This window comes from Nycticebus coucang, chromosome 3, assembly GCF_027406575.1.
Source record: "Nycticebus coucang isolate mNycCou1 chromosome 3, mNycCou1.pri, whole genome shotgun sequence".
Lineage (NCBI taxonomy): Eukaryota > Metazoa > Chordata > Mammalia > Primates > Lorisidae > Nycticebus > Nycticebus coucang.
The window spans coordinates 127,899,031-127,919,092 of NC_069782.1; the positions used below are offsets into that span (position 1 = coordinate 127,899,031).

The 20,062-nt window shown below is 37.1% G+C and overlaps 1 protein-coding gene and 1 pseudogene across 1 annotated transcript in view; one reads left to right on the forward strand and one right to left on the reverse strand.

The window, feature by feature from the left end:
* The window catches only part of HPSE2 (heparanase 2 (inactive)), an 841,015-nt gene that overhangs the window by 311,836 nt on the left and 509,117 nt on the right, over nt 1-20,062 (reverse strand). The gene's annotated exons all lie outside the window — the stretch shown is intronic.
* LOC128582977 (uncharacterized) lies at nt 2,685-2,775 on the forward strand (annotated as a pseudogene).

Sequence of the window (20,062 nt, forward strand, 5' to 3'; positions counted from 1 at the left end):
GTGAAGCCTCTTCCCTGCAAAGCAATAGTTGACTCCTCAGGAGCTAACCCCATCTTCTACCTGGCTATCAGGCTTATAAGTATGATGAAATCTCAGCATAACCAAACAAGAAAATGAAGATACCATGCAGTCAAAGAGTTATGAGAATCAGCAAGGATGTATCAACAGGATCCAAGGATGTTCTCCTAGGATTGGATTTTGAAGTTGCTTAATCAAGGGTCTCAGGATGTAAGATTGAATAATCAAGAACTCAGTGGCTTTCAGTTGCTCTCATGAGACATGGGATTTAACACCCTGAAAAGGATCCCATGATGAGGCACTCTCTACTAGGGTGACTTTTAGAAGGCTGGAAAAAGTAATAGTCATGTTGAGCAAAGTAAAAGTACCTGAGTTGCCCTAGCAGACAATAAAGGGAGATACATATAAAAGAACTTGAAGGAAGAGTCTGTGTTGGAATGGATATATTAAAAAGGCCAGAAGACCCAGCAGAGGATTATGTTTCAGGAAAGAGGCCAAAAGCCACCATTCACTAAGACCATCAGGAATGTGCTGGTAAGAGAGGCACAGCATTACTAAAAAATTCAGTGATGGCTATTATCTGTAGGCCAAGTTTGGATTTGTCAATAACCTTGAGTATTGAAGGTTGGTAGTAGGGTGAGCGATAGACCCCAGGTATCTGTGCTAACTTCTGGAAGCCAAAAGTTGCAATTACCATAATGGCTGACAAGGTCAGAGGGGTGGGCAGCCAATGGGACTTGACTAGTAGGGAATGGTATATAGATGATTAATAAAGCATGAAATCTCTAGTGGAAAATAGATAGGCAGCCAATATGAGTGTTATTTAACATCTTAAGCACAAAAAGATAAAAATGGATAAGTGGGAGACTGAGGATAGTTGCTTCAATGAAAAGTGCCAATTCCTTGCTAGTTCCTGGCCTTGAGCCAATTTGCAGATCCAGAACTGCTTGACTGAAAATATGGCCAGGTCTTTAGGAGTAATATTACACCATTACATATTAAAATAATTCTCTCCCTACGGAGACCTATGGTCATTTACCTAGGTGACTATAAATTGAGAAAAAGGAAACACTGAGACATTTTGAGGAATATTTAATATAGGGTTTCAATGGATGGTGATACATGGAGACCCAAAATATTAACATGCCCCCCATATAAGAATTTATAAAGGTCAGGTAATAAATGAAGTCCTAGAATTGTACCTAATGCAAACTAGATGCCTATTACTTATCGACTGATTACTTATCGACTATTTTCCAAAAAAAAAGAACACTTGTGGAAAATAAGGAGAAGGAGTCTATCTTTGGACATGGCTACAAAAAAATCTTCGTGTACTAATTCTAGAGACAAAAGTAACATTAGCAAAAGGTATTGAATGTGAAAATTATTGCTAGGAGGCTGAGATTTTGAACAAGAATTTATTAGATACCAGAGGTTTCTAGGAAATACATTTCCTTTTCTCCCCCCTGCTACATCAGTCTGGAAGAGGAGTTCTTTCTTTCTTTTTTGTAAAATATCAGAATATTATGGGGGTGCAAATGTTTTATTACATGAATTGTTTTTGTATAGTTTGAGTCAAAGTCATAAATGTACCCTTCATACGGGTAGTGTGCATTGTACCAGTTAGGTGTGAATTTACTCCTCCCTTCTTGACTCCTCTCTCCTGCTTGCTTTCTGTTAAGTTTTACTAAAATGTGATCATGGGTGTTAATCAATTAATTAGTTCCAGTATAATAGTGAGTCCATGCGGTATCTTTTTCCATTCTTGCAAAACTTCACTTAGAAAAATGTTCTTTAGCTCCACCCAGGTTGTTGCAAAAGGTATTAGTTAACCATTTTTTATGGGCGAGTAGTGCTCCATGGTATACATTCACCACATTTTATTAATCTCCTCATCTATTGATGAGTACTTGGGCTGATTCCATCTCTGAGAGGAGTTCTTCCATTTGGCTGAAGTAAGCTCATGAGGCCAGCAAAGAATGACGATTGATTAGGGACAATCTATTCCCTCTTCTTGTGGAGGACCTTTACTTCCACTTTGTCTGACTCCATTTGAAAGTTTACTTAATGGTCATTTGTTTCCAAGATCCTTGGCAGAGGAACAGGAACCTCCACTCAATAATCAAGAACATTCTGTATATCAGAAGTATTTAGTTCAGTAAGAACATATGCAAGAATCTATTCCTTTACAGTTTAAGTGTTTTTCTACTATAATATTAACTCCTTATATTCTCCTAGTATCTTTTAAAATGATACTCTGGGCTTTTAGTTTTCTGCATCTCAGATCCTATGGGTTCATCTCTCCCATTAGTATACCATTAATCAGAGGACCAGTTCTTAGATTGGCTCTCTGTCTCTAAGTTAGTCCACAAGGGTGGATAGGACTTAATCTTTGATAGTCTGCAATGATAACTATCCCAATTATCCTGGTCTAGACACTTTTAGAATACAGAGTAATGTTTTTCCTATAATTTGTAGTCCTCTGCTCTGAAAATTTATATATGGAAATTGCAAATTTAATAATCTTCAAAAGACTTTAAATCTCCTCTGGGAAAGGACATTTGACAATATATACTCTATATGATATACTATATATGTATATCAAAAGCTTTAAAAAGTATATAGCCTTTGACTCAAAAACCCCACTCTTAAAATTTTTTTTTGCAAAGACTATACTTTGGGGGATCATTTCTATAGTTTGTTACTAGGGAAGTCTCTCTGAATGTGTAGTGCACTGGAATTCAATTCTGATATGAGGACAGTTAATGATCTAGTACATGGTAGGGGCTGGGGGAAGGGGTGAACAGATAGAGGGAAGGTATGTGTGACATACCTCTTGGGGGCAGGACACAATTATAAGAGGGACTTTACCTAACAAGTGCAATCAATGTAACCTGGTTCTTTGTACCTTCAATGAATACCCAACAATAAGAGAAAAATTTTGCTTCAGAAATATACATAACTAAATGCAAAAGTTCATTATAGCTTTGTTTAATGGCAGAGACCAAGAAAGAATGAGACACTCCAATGATAGGGAATGAATAAATAAATTTATAGAATGGAATGCAATAAACACTATTGAATTTATTTTTGACATGGGAGAAATGTTGGTAAGTGAAAAACAGTAGATTGTAAAACAAGAAATATATTGTATTTTGTTGTAAAAAAAATCAACAAACAGGGCGGCGCCTGTGGCTCAGTGAGTAGGGCGCCGGCCCCATATGCCAAGGGTGGCGGGTTCAAACCCAGCCCCGGCCAAACTGCAACAACAACAAAAATATAGCCAGGCGTTGTGGCGGGCGCCTGTAGTCCCAGCTACTCGGGAGGCTGAGGCAAGAGAATCGCATAAGCCCAAGAGTTAGAGGTTGCTGTGAGCCGTGTGACGCCACGAGGCATCTACCGAGGGCGGTACAGTGACACTCTGTCTCTACAAAAAAAAAAAAAAAAAAAAAAATCAACAAACAAATATTGCTGTGCTTTCAAAGTTTTCAGCATTGGCTGCAATTTCGGGCTTTTTATCTTGCCTTACTGGAGACCTTTTAGATTACAATCAATGTCAGGGAATTTGGATCATCTTTGGGATAAACAAATATATACATATTTTAAAAATATTTTTGTATATCTGTATAGACATACACACCTTCATACAAACATACACCTATACAGTGAAGGCAGAGATAGCTAGGACCAAAAGAGAAAGGAACAAAATGATCAAATGCTCTAATCATCTTTTACAGTTCTCCTTGATGAGGCTAATATAATATTCAAGAGAGTCTTTTATCCATACACTGAGAACTAAGCTAAACAGCCTACAAATTTGATAAAGTCAAAGTATTAAATGGAGCTGACAGAATATTCTTCATGTTTCCTTTTTTCTTACCTGCTACGTCAGGTAAGGAAAGGAAGAATACTTCCATCACAGAATTACAATCCAGACTGCAGAAATGCACATGTGCACATGCACAGCTGATGCATGATCATCTTTATTATGTCTGGTTGATTTGCATAAAGTGCCTCGGAATGTTCTGGGACTGAACTAAGTAACAATGGAAGACATCTGGCAGTTCCTTGTTTTTTTGTTTTTTTTTTGTTATTGTTGTTTTTTTATTAAATCATAGCTGTGTACATCAATGCAATCATGGGGTACAATGTTCTGATTTTATATACAATTTGAAATATTTTCATCAAGCTAGTTAACATAGCCTTCACGGCATTTTCTTAGTTATTATGTTCAGACATTTATATTCTACATTTAGTAAATTTCACATGTACCCTTGTAAGATGCACCATAGGTGTGATCCCACTAATTACTCTCCCTCTATCCATCCTCACCCCTCCCTACCCCTCTCTCTCCCCTTTCCCCATCTACTTGGGCTATAAATCGGTTATAGCTTTCACATGAAAGCTATAAACTGGTTTCATAGTAGGGCTGAGTACATTGGATACTTTTTCTTCCATTCTTGAGATACTTGACTAAGAAGAATATGTTCCAGCTCCATCCATGTAAACATGAAAGAGGTAAAGTCTCCATCTTTAAGGCTGCATAATATTCCATGGTGTACATATACCACAATTTATTAATCCATTCATGGGTCAATGGGCACTTGGGCTTCTTCCATGACTTAGCAATTATGAATTGGGCTGTAATAAACATTATGGTGCAAATATCTTTGTTATAAAGTGATTTTTGGTCTTCTGGACATATACCTAGTAGAGGAATTGTAGCATCAAATGGAAGGTCTATTTTTAGATTGTTAAGTGTTCTCCAAACATCTTTCCAAAAAGAACATGTTAGTTTGCATTCCCATCAGCAGTACAGAAGTGTTCCCTTTTCTCCACATCCATGCCAAACTCTCCGGTTTTGGGACTTTTACTGCAGTTAGATGATATCTCAAAGTAGTTTTGATTTGCATTTCTCTGATGATTAAGGACAATGAGCATTTTTTCATATGTCTGTAGGCCGTGTGCCTAACTTCTTCAGAGAAGTTTCTATTCAAGTCTCTTGTGCACCCTGAGATGGGATCACTTGTTATTTTCTTGCTAATACATTTGAGTTCTTGTGTATTCTGGTTATTAAACCTTTGTTGGAGACATAACCTGCAAATATCTTCTCTCATGCTGAGGGCTGTCTGCTTGCTTTACTTAGTGTGTTCTTGGCTGTGCAGAAGCTTTTTAGTTTGATCAGGTCCCAGTAGTGTATTTTTTTTTTTTTTTTTGGTAGAGATAGAGTCTTACTGTACCGCCCTTGGGTAGAGTGCCGTGGCATCACACGGCTCACAGCAACCTCTAACTCTTGGGCTTACACGATTCTCTTGCCTCAGCCTCCCGAGTAGCTGGGACTACAGGCACCCGCCACAACGCCCGGCTATTTTTTTTGTTGTTGCAGTTTGGCCAGGGCTGGGTTTGAACCCGCCACCCTCAGCATATGGGGCTGGCGCCCTACTCATTGAGCCACTAATCCACCAGTAGTGTATTTTGATGTTGCTTCAATTGCCTAGGGAGTCCTCCTCATAAAATTTTCCCCTAGGCCAATTTCTTCAAGAGTTTCCCCTGCACTCTCTTCTAGTATTTTTATAGTTTCATGTCTTAAGTTTAAATCTTTAATCCAGTGAGAGTCTATCTTAGTTAATGGTGAGAGGTGTGGGTCCAGTTTCAGTCTTCTGCAGATTGCCAGCCAGTTCACCCAGCACCATTTGTTAAATAGGGAATCTTTTCCCAACTGAATGTTTTGAATTAGCTTGTCAATGATCACTTGTCAATTGATCACTATCAATTTATAGTATAGTCTGAAGTCTGGTAGCATAATTCCTTCTGCTTTGTTTTTATTTCTGAGTAATGTCTTGGCTATTTGAGTTTTTTTCTGATTCCATAGAAAATGATGTATTATTTTTCGAGATCCTTAAAGTATAACAGTGGAGCTTTAATAGGGATTGAATTAAAATTGTATATTGCTTTGGGTTTTAACAATGTTGATTCTTCCAACCATGAGCATGGTATGTTTTTCAATTTGTTAACATCTTCAGCTATTTCTTTTTTTAGTTTCATAGTTCTCTTTGCAGTTTTTGGCCAGGGATGGGTTTGAACCCACCACCTCCAGCATATGGGGCTGGTGCCCTACTCTGTTGAGCCACAGGCGCCACCCCTCATAGTTCTCTTTATAGAGATCTTTCATGACCTTTGTTAGGTAAACTCCCAAATATTTCATCTTCTTTGGCACTACTGTGAATGGAATAGAGTCCTTAACTGTTTTCTCAGCATGACTATTGTTGGTATATATAAAGGCTACAGATTTTTGAGTGTTGATTTTGTGACCTGAGATGCTGTTGCATTCCTTAATCTCTTCTAAGAGTTTTTGTAGTAGAATCCCTGGTATTTTCCAGATATACAATCATATCATCTGTGAAGAGTGAAAGTTTGATCTCCTCTGACCCTATATGGATACCCTTGATTGCATTTTCTTGACTAATTGCAATGGTTAAGACTTCCATTATAATGTTAAAAAGCAGTGGAGAGAATGGGCAACTTTGCCTAGTTCTTGATCTGAGTGAAAATGATTTCAATTTAACTCCATTCAATACGATATTGGCTGTGAGTTTGCTGTAGATGGCCTCTATCACTTTAAGAAATGTCCCAAGACCAGAGATGTTGGCGTGAATGTGGAGAAAAGGGAACACTTCTACACTGCTGGTGGGAATGCAATTTAATATGTTTCTTTTGGAAAGATGTTTGGAGATCACTTAGAGATCTAAAAATAGACCTTCCATTTGATCTTACAATTCCTCTACTAGGTATATACCCAGAAGACCAAAAAATCACCTTATAACAAAGATATTTGTACCAGAATGTTTATTGCAGCCCAGTTCATAATTGCTAAGTCATGAAAAAAGCCCAAGTGCCTATCGATTCATGAATAGATTAATAAATTGTGGTATATGTACACCATGGAATATTATGCAGCCTTAAAGAAAGATGGAGACTTTACCTCTTTCATGTTTACATGGATGGAGCTGGAACATATTCTTCTTAGTCAAGTATCTCGAGAATGGAAGAAAAAGTATCCAATGTACTCAGCCCTACTATGAAACTAATTTATGGCTTTTATATGAAAGCTATAACCCAATTATAACCTAAGAATATGGGAAAGGGGAAGAGGGAGGGGAGGGGGGAGGATGGGTGGCGGGAGGGTGATTTGTGGGATCACACCTACGGTGCATCTTACAAGGGTACATGTGAAACTTACTAAATGTAGAATATAAATGTCTTAACACAATAACTAAGAAAATGCTCGGAAGGCTATGTTAACCAGTGTGATGAAAATATGTCAAATGGTATATAAAACCAGTGTATGGTGCCCCATGATTGCATTAATGTACACAGCTATGATTTAATAATAAATAAATAAATAAAAAAGTAATGTCCCTTCTATACTCATTTTCTTAAGTGTTCTGATCATGAAAGGATGCTGGATATTATCAAAAGCTTTTTCTGCATCAATTGAGAGAATCCTATGGTCTTTGTTTTTAATTTCTTTATGTGATGAATTATATTTATAGATTTATGTATATTGAATCAGACTTGAGACCCTGCGATAAAACCCACTTGATCATGGTGTATAATTTGTTTGATGTGTTGCTGGATTCTGTTTGCTAGGATCTTATTGAATATTTTTGCATTAATATTCATTAGTGATATTGGTCTATAGTTTTCTCTTGTTGGGTCTTTTTCTGGTTGGGCTCAAAGTGTTTGCTTCATAGAATGTGTTGGGTAGTATTCCTTCTTTTTATATATTTTGGAAAAGGTTGAGTAATATAGGTACTAGTTCCTATTTAAAGGTTTGGTAGAATTCTGATGTGAAGCCATCTGGTCCCAGGCTTTTCTTTTTATTGAGATTTTGTATAGTTGATGCTATTTCAGAACTTGATATAGGCCTGTTAAACATTTCCACTTGATTCTGGCTAAGTCTAGGAAGGTGGTGTGCTTCCAAGTATTGGTCTATTTCCTTCATATATTTGTATTTCTCAGAATAGAGTTTTTTGTAATATTCATTAAGGATTTTTTTAAGTTCTGAGGATTTTTTTTTTTTTTTTGAGACAGGGTCTCACTTTGTCACCGTTGGTATAGTGCCATGGTGTTTGTAGCTCACAGCGACTTGAGACTGGTGGGCTCAAGCCTCAGCCTCCCAAATAGGTGGCACTACAGATGCCTGCCACAGTGCCTGGCTATTTTTAGAGATGGGGTCTCGCTCTTACTTAGGCTGGCCTCAAACTCCTGAGCTTAGGCAATCCACCTTTCTTGGCCTTCCAGATTGCTGGTATGCCGGCATAGCAGTCCCTTCTTAACTAGGGTGTGGCTCCTTTGGGAGAAACAAACAATCTCACTCTTATGTAAGGGTGCCTAGATGAAACATGATCACCATATTATTATTATGGGATCAGTGCCAATGATTCTCTAGTCTAGTTGGGGCAAATGAAGCCCCAAAATTCTGACTTTAGTAGATGTCTAAAGAAGAAATCAGTGGAACAACCTCAGAACTTAAAATTCTTAAAAATTAAGCAACAATACCATAAGGAAAGAGTATTGGAGTAGGAGCTACTGTTAATTCTTTACCAAGAATACTTTGTCACCTATTTCTCTTCACTTAATATTCTGTCTAGGCAATCTGATCCATCCCTTATGGCTTTACCCCATACCTGTATACTAATATTTTAGTCCCAAGTTAAATCTCCAATCCAGGGTTCTTGTGAAGTCCAGACTATTCATATCAATCATCTCTATCTGAATGACTCATGGGAATTTCAAATGGTACATGTAAGAGATAAACACATTAGCTACCCCAATTAATCTCTTTCTTTTTTAAAATTTCCTAATTTCGTGAATCACATACTCATTTCTCAGTAACTAGAAATTATCCTTGATTCCTCCCTTTTTATACCTTCTATAACCAAAGCTGGTCATCAAGATAAACCTTTCCCAGATTTGTCCTTCATCCCTGCCACATTACCCTAATTCAGGTCACTATGTTATTTACTCAAATTGCTGCCACAACCTCCCCATTTAGCACCTTTTAATCTTTCTCTATACTGCAGCCTGGAGAGCTTTCTAAAAAGCATATCTACACATCACCTATATTGTATTCTTGCCAAACATATTTAAACAGAATCTAATGATAGGAAATAATCAGGTGAATCCAGATTTAGGTGCATTCTATAAAACAACTGGCCTGGACTCTAAAAAAAAGTCGATGTCATGCAAGATAAAATATAATTTGGGGAAGTATTCTGGATAAATTGTGATATATATATATATATATATACACACACATACCATGGAATATTATGCAGCCTTAAACATGATGAAGACTTTACCTCTTTTACGTTTACATGGACGGAGTTGGAACATATCCTTCTTAGTAAAGTGTCTCATTTTCATATGAGAATAGATCACAACTATGGCCCCAGATGAAGTAGCGAGGAGGGAGGTGTGGGAAGGGAGGGGGGAGGTCAGATCAAGGGAGGGTGAAAGGTGGGATCACACCAATGGTGCATAATGCAAGGGTACATGTTGGATCTATTAGTATAGAGTATAAATGTCTTAACACAGTAACTAAGTAAACAAGATGAGGTATATATTAACCAGTGTGATGTAAGCATTCCTAATTTTATATGAAATCAGCACATTGTACCCTATAAATGCATTAATGTATACATGAAAAAAAATCTGTGGAGGAAAAGAAAAAAGGCAAATAGCCAGTCACCATTGCTAAACTGTATACATACATCTTCCAGGTTATAAAAACAATTCAAAGTTCTTGGAGATTAAAAAAATAAATGGTAGGGAGGTCATCAAGGTTAAATTACCAAAGCCATTTATTCCCATCCCTGAAAACTGGGTAGGCTTAATTTGTAAGAAAGCACAATAACACAGGTTAACCTAAGACTTAAAAAGATATAGAAGTAGGTAGATATTTCAATAGACAAGTTAAATTCAAACCATCAGGTTTTTTTTTAATATACACAAGAATATAAAAACATGTAAACTGTCATCAAATATTCATAATAACCAAATAATATTCTTAGCTTCATTTAAGAGATGAGAAACCAAGGGAAAATTAAACCAAATTATATCCCTAGAGTTTTTATAACTGTTTAACAAAGTATAATATTATGTGATACTAGAGATTTTTAAGGAGTAAAGCTTTTTGAAAACAAGATGGATGAATCCTTGTTTCTTTTCTATTAGCATTGTTAATTTGCTGTTTTTCCTCTGTAATGTGGTCCCCAACCCTCTAGCAGTGTAGTGGTACTTGTCTATGGATCCATGTTCTGTTAGGAATTAGGCTGCACAGCAGGAGGTGAGTGGCAGGCCAAGCACCAGAAGCTTCACCAGTATTTATAGCCACTCTCCATTGCTCACATCATTGCCTAAGCTTCACCTCCTGTCAGATCAGCAGCTGCATTAGATTCTTCTATGAATTCACTATTGTGAATTGTGCATTAGAGGGATCTAGGTGGTGTGCTCCTTATGCTACTCTAATGCCTGATGATCTGAGGTAGAGCTAAGGTGGTGATGCTAGCACTGAGGAGCAGCTGTTAATACATATTATCATTACCAGAGAGGTTTGACTACATAGAAAACATAACAAATCAATTACTTACAGACTCACATAAAACCACCACCCTGCATCACAGTCTGAAAAAACTGTCTTCCATGAAACTGGTCCCTGGTGCCAAAGTGGTTGGGGACTGCTGCTCTAAATTTTCTTTTGCTTTACAACAAAATAATTTTTTTTTAAATAAAAACAACTCTATCTTAAGTCCTAATAAAATCCTTATTGCATTGAGGAGAGAAACCTAGAAGTTTTGTATGAATGAGTCCTTGCTTCTTGTCCTTCCTCCTTAACTACTTGTACCTACTGATATGTGCAGATTCTCTCATTCCATCAAGATTTCTTGGCAGTAGTTTAACCCAAGGGAATTAAATACCTGCCCCTTTATAGCACAGATATGCTTAATGCAAGCATATTAGACACAACATCACCCAAGATAAAATCTACACATACAAGGAGTCAAGAGATTCATTTTGTTATGATTTCTTTCTAATTTGGTCTTGAGGTTTCTCTCTTGAGAGTGGCCATAAGCCAAGACAGTCATTCTCTAGGAGAGCTGTGGGTGGGAAGAGGCTCTCCCAGGTGTATTCAGTGTGTCATTCAGTTGAGACACAGAGAAGGCAGCACAACAAAACCCACAAAATTATAGAAGCATTTAATTAGAGATGCTAGCATAAATGGGGTGCCCATGAGGGCCAAAGGGAAATCTGGAGACTGAAGAGTGCTCAATAAGAAAACAAAGGAGAGGGAGAGAGGAAAGGAGAGGAAAGAGAGAAAGAGAGAGAGAGGTGGGATAAAACCTTTACTGGGATTCAGGCTATTATTACTAAGTAGTTTCCTCTGGGAAGTTCTAATTGGTCACGGGGATGTAGGGAAAGCATGCATGAGTTCTGTATGGTTACACTACAGAAGTCAAATAGTTTGTATCTAGCTCTCCTATAGGGAAGTAGTCACCAGAAGGTGGTTATATATGTAGATATCTGGACAAACCACATTGAGGAACTGGGAGAAGTCATAGAACTGAAAACTGTGTCAAGGGTGCTTGAGCTCTGCTTTTGGTATGAGAAAGTTAAATTTGTATTCAAAATTAATACTGAAGTAAGAAAATTATAAGAATTCACTATGCTTATTCCATATTGGCTACTGGGTAAATCCTTTATCCTCACCGAGCTTCACTTTGCTTATCTATAAAGGTGGTGATCAAATGAGATCTCCAATGTTCTTCTTCTCTCTGTTCTCAATTTCCATGAATCTATGAAGTTATTCTAGATAAATCACAAGGGAGATTAAATTCTGGTAGAGAAGAGGTTTTCTCCTCTTAGTAGAAATCATCTTAAATAAGTTGTGAAACTCAAATAAAGGATAAAGTTCTAAATAACAGGTTTAATGGACTTCACTTATGATATGATAGAAATGCAAGATGCGTCATCTGAGATTTATATCAAGTGATAAATGAATATCTAAATAACATCATGAAACATATTAACTGAGAGATTAATGTTAAGCTATGGTATGAAATTCAGTTCCTATTTTGGTTACTGGTAAGAACACAGGCTCAGGAGCAGTGATTCTATGTAAATGTGCTGATGTGAAATGTACCCCATGAGAGGAAAATATTAGTTTCATAGTATTTCATTTTTTGTCATCTGTTAGATGCAGAGACAAACCATTTAAATCTCTCGGAAAGACTAGTGCCTGAAATCACTACTACAGGAATACCTTGAACTCATTCGCTCTTTCTCTCTTTCTTCCAAAAGATTCAGAGCTCCTTTCACACACTGAAACTGACACTTGGGTGGGATGGCATCAGTTATCATTAAGTTAGAAAAAGAAATCCTCCCATAAGTTCAACTCACTCAATGTGAACAGTCAGAGCACAAATAAGAAAAGATACCACAAAATAAAAAAAAAAAATCTAACAAAGGACATGAAAGATCTCTATAAAGAGAACTATGAAACTCTAAGAAAAGAAATAGCTGAAAATATTAACAAATGGAAAAACATACCATGCTCATGGCTGGGAAGAATCAACATTATTAAAATGTCCATACTACCCAAAGCAATATATAATTTTAACGCAATCCCTATTAAAGCTCCACTGTCATACTTTAAAGATCTTGAAAAAACAATACTTCATTTTATATGGAATCAGAAAAAACTTCGAATAGCCAAGACATTACTCAGAAATAAAAACAAAGCAGGAGGAATCACGCTACCAGACCTCAGACTATACTACGAATCGAAAGTGATCAAAACAGCATAATACTGGCACAAAAACAGAAAAGTAGATGTCTGGAACAGAATAGAGAACCAAGAGATGAATCCAGCTACTTACCGTTATTTAATCTTTGACAAACCAATTAAAAACATTCAGTGGGGAAAAGATTCCCTATTTAACAAATGGTGCTGGGTGAACTGGCTGGCAACCTGCAGAAGACTGAAACTGGACCCACACCTTTCACCATTAACTAAGATAGACTCTCACTGGATTAAAGATTTAAACTTAAGACATGAAACTATAAAAATACTAGAAGAGAGTGCAGGGAAAACCCTTGAAGAAATCAGTCTGGGCAAGTATTTTATGAGAAGGACCCCCCCAGGCAATTGAAGCAGCTTCAAAAATACACTACTGGGACCTGATCAAACTAAAAAGCTTCTGCACAGCCAAGAACACAGTAAGTAAAGCAAGCAGACAGCCCTCAGAATGGGAGAAGATATTTGCAGGTTATGTCTCTGACAAAGGTTTAATAACCAGAATACACAGAGAACTCAAACGTATAAGCAAGAAAAGAACAAGTGATCCCATCGCAGGCTGGGCAAGGTATTTGAAGAGAAACTTCCCTGAAGAAGACAGGCAAGTGGCCTACAGACATATGAAAAAATGCTCATCATCTTTAGTCATCAGAGAAATGCAAATCAAAACTACTTTGAGATATCATCTAACTCCAGTAAGATTAGCCTATATCACAAAATCCCAAGACTAGAGACGTTGATGTGGTTATGGAGAAAAGGGAACACTTCTACACTGCTGGTGGGAATGCAAATTAATACATTCCTTTTGGAAAGATGTATGGAGAAGACTTAGAGATCTAAAAATAGATCTGCCATTCAATCCTATAATTCCTCTACTAGGCATATACCCAGAAGACCAAAAATCACATCACAACAAAGATATTTGTACCAGAATGTTTACTGCAGCCCTATTCATAATTGCTAAATCATGGAAAAAGCCCAAGTGCCCATCGATCCACGAATGGATTAATAAATTGTGGTATATGTACACCATGGAATATTATGCAGCCTTAAAGAAAGATGGAGACTTTATCTCTTTCATGTTTACATGGATGGAGCTGGAACATATTCTTCTTAGTAGAGTATCTCAAGAATGGAAGAAAAAGTATCCGATGTACCCAGCCCTACTATGAAACTAATTTATGGCTTTCACATGAAAGGTATAACTCAGTTACAACCTAATAATAGGGGGAAGCGGGAAAAGGAGGGGAGGGAGCAGGGAGGTGGGCAGAGGGAGGGGGATTGGTGGGATTACAACTGCGGTGCATCTTACAAGGGTACATGTGAAACTTAGTAAATGTGGAATGTAAATGTCTTAGCACAATAACTAAGAAAATGCCAGGAAGGCTATGTTAACCAGTGTGATGAAAATGTGCCAAACGGTCTATGAAACTAGTGTATGGTGCCCCATGATCACATTAATGTACACAGCTATGATTTAATAAAATAAAATAAAATAAAATACTTGGCACAAATAAAAACCTAATAAATGCCAGTTATTAACACACACACACACACACAAAAAAAATTTAAAAAAAAAGAAAGAAAAGAAAAGGTACCACTTTCCACCTTTGTTCAGGGCGGGTGCTCAGACAAGTTAGTAATACTAGAAAAAGCTAGTGTATTTACACATGCCATGGGCTCTGCTCTACCTGTGTAAGCCCTAACAGGTATTATTTTGAGAATTAGAAAATTAATATGAATTGTTCACAACTTTCATTTTAGAATGTGTTTTTAGATGTTCAGAAGCAAAATTAGTAAGGATCATTTAAGAATACCTTACATTCATTTGTCTATTCATTCAACATTTATTGAATGCTAGCCATAGCATTCAGTGAATAAGGTAAAGGGAATATAACATGAATAAGACACAGTCCCTGCTCTCAAAAAACTCATAAACTAGAAACCAGCCCTAATACTGTCCTTTAGTGGTATTTATCTGCAACTCCAAACCACTAGAGTTAACTTGTGTCTTTACCAAGAGGCTGTCATCAAAGGGTAGGAAGTTGTCTGCTTTGGAAGAGACGGACTAGAGAACTACACGTTACTTACAACCATAGGGGTCTCGCCATAATATAACTCTTTTTTTTCTTCAAGATAAAATTTTCTGAGAAAATATTTTAAAATAACATGGACTTGACATCCCTACCCATGAGAATGTAAGAAGGGAAAGGAGGGAGAGAGAAAGGGGGAGAAACAATGTATGTAGGAAAACAGAAACAGAAGGTGGTTCTGAGATCTATTTACAAAGTGCTCAGAAAGGAAGCAATATATTCTTTCTAACCGATTATGGGCAATTTAGGAACTGATGGAAATTTGCAAAGTGCTGACATAAAAATGAAACCACTATCAAGCACAAAAGATTGAAAATCCCTAATTCTTAGAGAAAATTCAGTTTAACAACTAGTCCTAACAATGATTAATGTGTAATAAATAGCTAAATTTTTATTAGGAAGGTTTTTTATTTTATTTAAGTATTACTTTTTTTCAATCTTGCTCATTGTTGTAATTTTTAAGACATGAAATAATAGTAGTGGGAAAATCACAGATGCATTTGAGTTTATTATTTCAATAAAAAGTTCTTAAAGAAAATTATAAATCAACAGGATTTTTGCTTTAGAACTTTCATTCCAACTATGGCAGAGAAAATGGATTAGGAGTTAGAGAGTAGAGAAGAGTTTGATATATAAGAAGATATTATTGTAATACTATAGATAAGAGACAGGTTTGGGATTGGTTAGGTAGAGAACAGGAAAAAAGAAAACAATATAATGTAAGTTTTCAATAATAGAGGGGTTTATGAGTGATAATATGTTTAAAATAAATACATCTTAAAATGCAGCAAAGTTTCTGGGAAAATTTCTCAGGTCTTTACTCAAATCTCTCTCTCTCTCTTTTTTTTTTACTCAAATACCTCTTTTTCAGCAAAGACTTCTATAGCAGGAAACAAAAAATAGAAGGATCAACGTACCATCTCCTCTTCCTATAAAGACTGGAGGACATTTCCTGGCTTCCTTGCAGTAAGGGTGGAAGCATGTGACTTAGTTTTGGGAAACAGGAATATGTATAGGAGTGATGCATCACTTCCAGGCCAACGCATTTGCTGGGCACTGATCTGCCTACATATTCTTCTGTCCCTAGATATAACAAACATGTCTATATGGCAGCACAGCAATATGGAGGAAGCCGGGAAACCTGAGTCACAGCTTGAGGTGATGAAATTACCTATATCAGACTTCCAATGCATAAAAACTGAAGTTTTGTTGAACTAAACCACCTATATCTAGATTTGGGACTACAGCATATCATAGCTTTTTTGATTAATACCCTTTGCTTGGCTACCAATTCTAAAATTTCCATAGCCTCTGACCACTCCCCACACCCCCCCACCAAAAACAGACACTCACATATTCTTGACACATACATACTTCTTGTCCTTCTCTTTTATTTTTTTCTTCTCTTTAGCACTTGTCACTCTATAACTTACATTTTACCCATTTATATTATTTATTATCTGCCTTCTCCAGTAGACTATAAGCTACATAAGGGCATGGATCTGTGTGTATGTGGTTCAGTTGTTATAACCTCAGTGATACAGGGGTTAGAACATGGTAGGCACTCAACAGGTATTTGTTGGCTAAATGTATGAAAAGATGTTTAGTTCTATCCGAAAAACATATCTCAATTGGAGAGATGTGTGGGCAGCTGTGAATGAAGGTATGAGAAATCTACAGATGTATACTCAGGACACATCAAAGTGGTCAAAGGGTCATAGTTGAAGTCATAAGAATGAGTTACTTGAGATCTATGTTGCAGTTTTGTTCTTTAAGAGTAAAAACTGAATAAGAGTCTAGATGTTTAAGGATCAACACCTTTGTAAGGAAGGTAAGGAAGTAGACTGGACAGAAAAAGAAGTCAAACTGTAGTATAGGATAAAAACACCTCAGTCAACTGTGAAGCAAGTACTGCTTTTCAGAGTTGTCCTGAATTATACCAGTGTGTTTGGACTTCTGTAGTCCCATTTTATTCAGTTACTGATGAGGGCTGCCCTGAGTAGGACTGGCCTTGAAGAAGGCGGCTCTGTGCAGGTGAGGCAGATCCTTAAAAGTGGACAGCTGGGGGCTATCTGCTAACCTCACTGCTACAGATGGTAGAACTTAACTTCTGTGAAGGAAAATTTGAGCAGTACAAGTCCACATCTGACATAAATGGGAAAAGAAGAATAATCTAATGACTAGGGCTGCTGGATGTCACAAATACAAATGCAAGATGCTGTGTCAAGTTTGAACTTCAGATAAACAATGAATAAGTTTTTAATATAAGTTAATCCCATGTGTTTGGAACACATTTATGCTAAAAAACAATTCAAATTTAACTGGATGTCCTGTGTTTATTTGCAACCCTATTAAGTCAGGGTAGAGCCACAGTGGTTAGAAGAAAAGTAAGTGGAATTGTCAAGAAAAGATAAGAGGAAGTCATAGAATGATCCAAGAGAGAAAGTGAAGTAATAGCATTGAGATCCCAAAAAAAAGAGGTGGTTTTCAAAAAATTGTTTGACAGAATTTCTACTTGTTAAGGCAGTATAGTATTCCATTGTGTGTATATACATACCACATTTTCTTTATCCATCATCCACTGATGAACACTAAGGTTGCTTCCATATTTTAGCAACTGCGGATAATGTGGAAATAAGCACAAGAATGCAGACATATCTTCAAAATGTCAATTTCAATTCCTTTGGATATATACTCAGAAGATGGAAGTGGATGACATTATGTTAAATGAAATAAGCCAGGAGCAAAGAGACAAGTACTATATTATCTCACTTATACTGAAGTCTAAAAAAGTTGATCTCAAAGAAATAGAAAGTAAAAAAGTGGTTATCAGAGGTTGAGGGGTGAAGGAGGGATGAGGAAAGGGACTATCCTTATCAAAGGGTACAAAGTAATAATAATTAGACTTCAGAAATAAGTTTTAGTGATCAATTACACTACATGGTGATCACAGGTAATTATAATGTAATGTATATTTCAAAATTGCTAAAAGAATAGTTTTTTTAATTAAATCATAGCTGTGTACATTAATGTAATCATGGGGTACAATGTGCTGGTTTTATATACAATTGGAAATATTTTCATCGAATGGTTAACATAGCCTTCACGGCATTTTCTTAGTTATTGTGTTCAGACATTTATATTCTGCATTTAGTAAGTTTCACTTGACTTTTTTTTCCTGATTTTTTTTTTTTTTTTTTTGCAGTTTTTGGCTGGGGCTGGGTTTGAACCTGCCACCTCCAGCATATGGGGCCAGGGCCCTACTCCTTTGAGCCATAGGTGCTGCTCAAGAATAGATTTTTAATATTGTCACCACGAAAAGTGATAACTTGGTAGGGTATGGATATGTTAATTAGCTTGATTGAAAATTTCTACACTGTGGGGCGGCGCCTGTGGCTCAGTGAGTAGGGCGCCGGCCCCATATGCCGAGGGTGGCGGGTTCAAACCTAGCCCCAGCCAAACTGCAACAAAAATATAGCCGGGCGTTGTGGCGGGCGCCTGTAGTCCCAGCTGCTTGGGAGGCTGAGGCAAGAGAATCACATAAGCCCAAGAGCTGGAGGTTGCTGTGAGCCGTGTGACGCCACGGCACTCTACCAAGGGCAGTAAAGTGAGACTCTGTCTCTACAAAAAAAAAAAAAGAAAATTTCTACAATGTTATACATAAAAAATGAAGATGACAAAGGAAGATAAAGACTGAAAGTGTACTTCAGCGACTCAGAGACTCTACTCAAAAGAAAAAAATCATTTATCGAAAAGATACCTGTACTTGTGGGCGGTGCCTGTGGCTCAAAGGAATAGGGCGCCGGCCCCATATGCCAGAGGTGGCAGGTTCAAACCCAGCCCTGGCTAAAAACTACAAAAAAAAAAACAAAAAACCCCGCACTTGAACATTTATTGCAGAAAAATTCACAATTGCAAAAATGTAGGTGGAATAAACCCAAATGTCCATCAATTCACAAGTGGATTAACAAAATGTGGTATATGTATACCATATAGTACTACCCAGCCATTAAAAAAGACTAACTAATGCCTTTTGCAGGAATTTGTATCAAACTACAAACCATTATCCTAAGTGAAGTAGCTCAAGAATGGAAAAACAAATACCACACATATGCTCTAATAAACTGGAACTAACCAACAGGCACACTTGTGCACAGAGGGAACTAAAGTCATTGGAAATTAAGAATGGAGAAGGGGAAAAAGGGGAGGGGTGAAAACCTACCTAATGAGTACAATGAACACCTCTCAGGTAATGTGTATACTTATGGCCCTGACTTAAGCCTTACAAAAGTTATTCATGTAACAAAACCATTTGTCTCCCCTTAATATTTTAAAATAAAACTTTTTATAAAACTCTTTACAAAATAGTGGTGTGGCTGGGCATGGTGGTTCACACCTGTAAGCCCAGCATTTCTGGAGGCTGAAGCAGGAGTCACTTGAGTCCAGGAGTTTGAAACCAACCTGGGAAATATAGCAAGACCTTGTACCTACAAAAATTTAAAAAGTAAAAAATTAACCTGACATGGTGCATATGCCTTATAGTCCTAGCTTCTTGAGAGGCTGAAGGGGGGAGATTATCTGAGCCAATGAGTTCAGGCTGCAATGAGGTATGATCATGCCACTTCACTCCAGCCTGGGTGACAGAGGGAGACCCTATCTCTATAAAAACACAAAAGAATGGCCTTTAGTGTCAAATGATATAGAGAACGGCAGAACACAGCAAATATATTGGAGGGTAGGGATGGGTGGGTATGTAAAATTAGATGTTGTAGGGCATGCTTTGCCACCAGATGGCACTCATAGTTCTTTTTTCCTGAGTTTCTATAAATAAACATTCTGCAACATTTTTATTGTCATAGAACAAAGAAACTATCATGTTTCACAATTTACCTATAGCATTGTGTTTCATGTGCTATTATTTTCTCACAAATTATCATTGCTTTTCCCTTTAGAACATGAAGATGTAATGAATTCTAGAAATGACTGAAGGGCAGGGAGGGGGTCATTAGAACCTGGGGAAAGGAACAAATGTAATGCTATTGCAGATACTCAGTACAAAGCCTTAGCAAGAGGCTACTAGATTTTGATAATC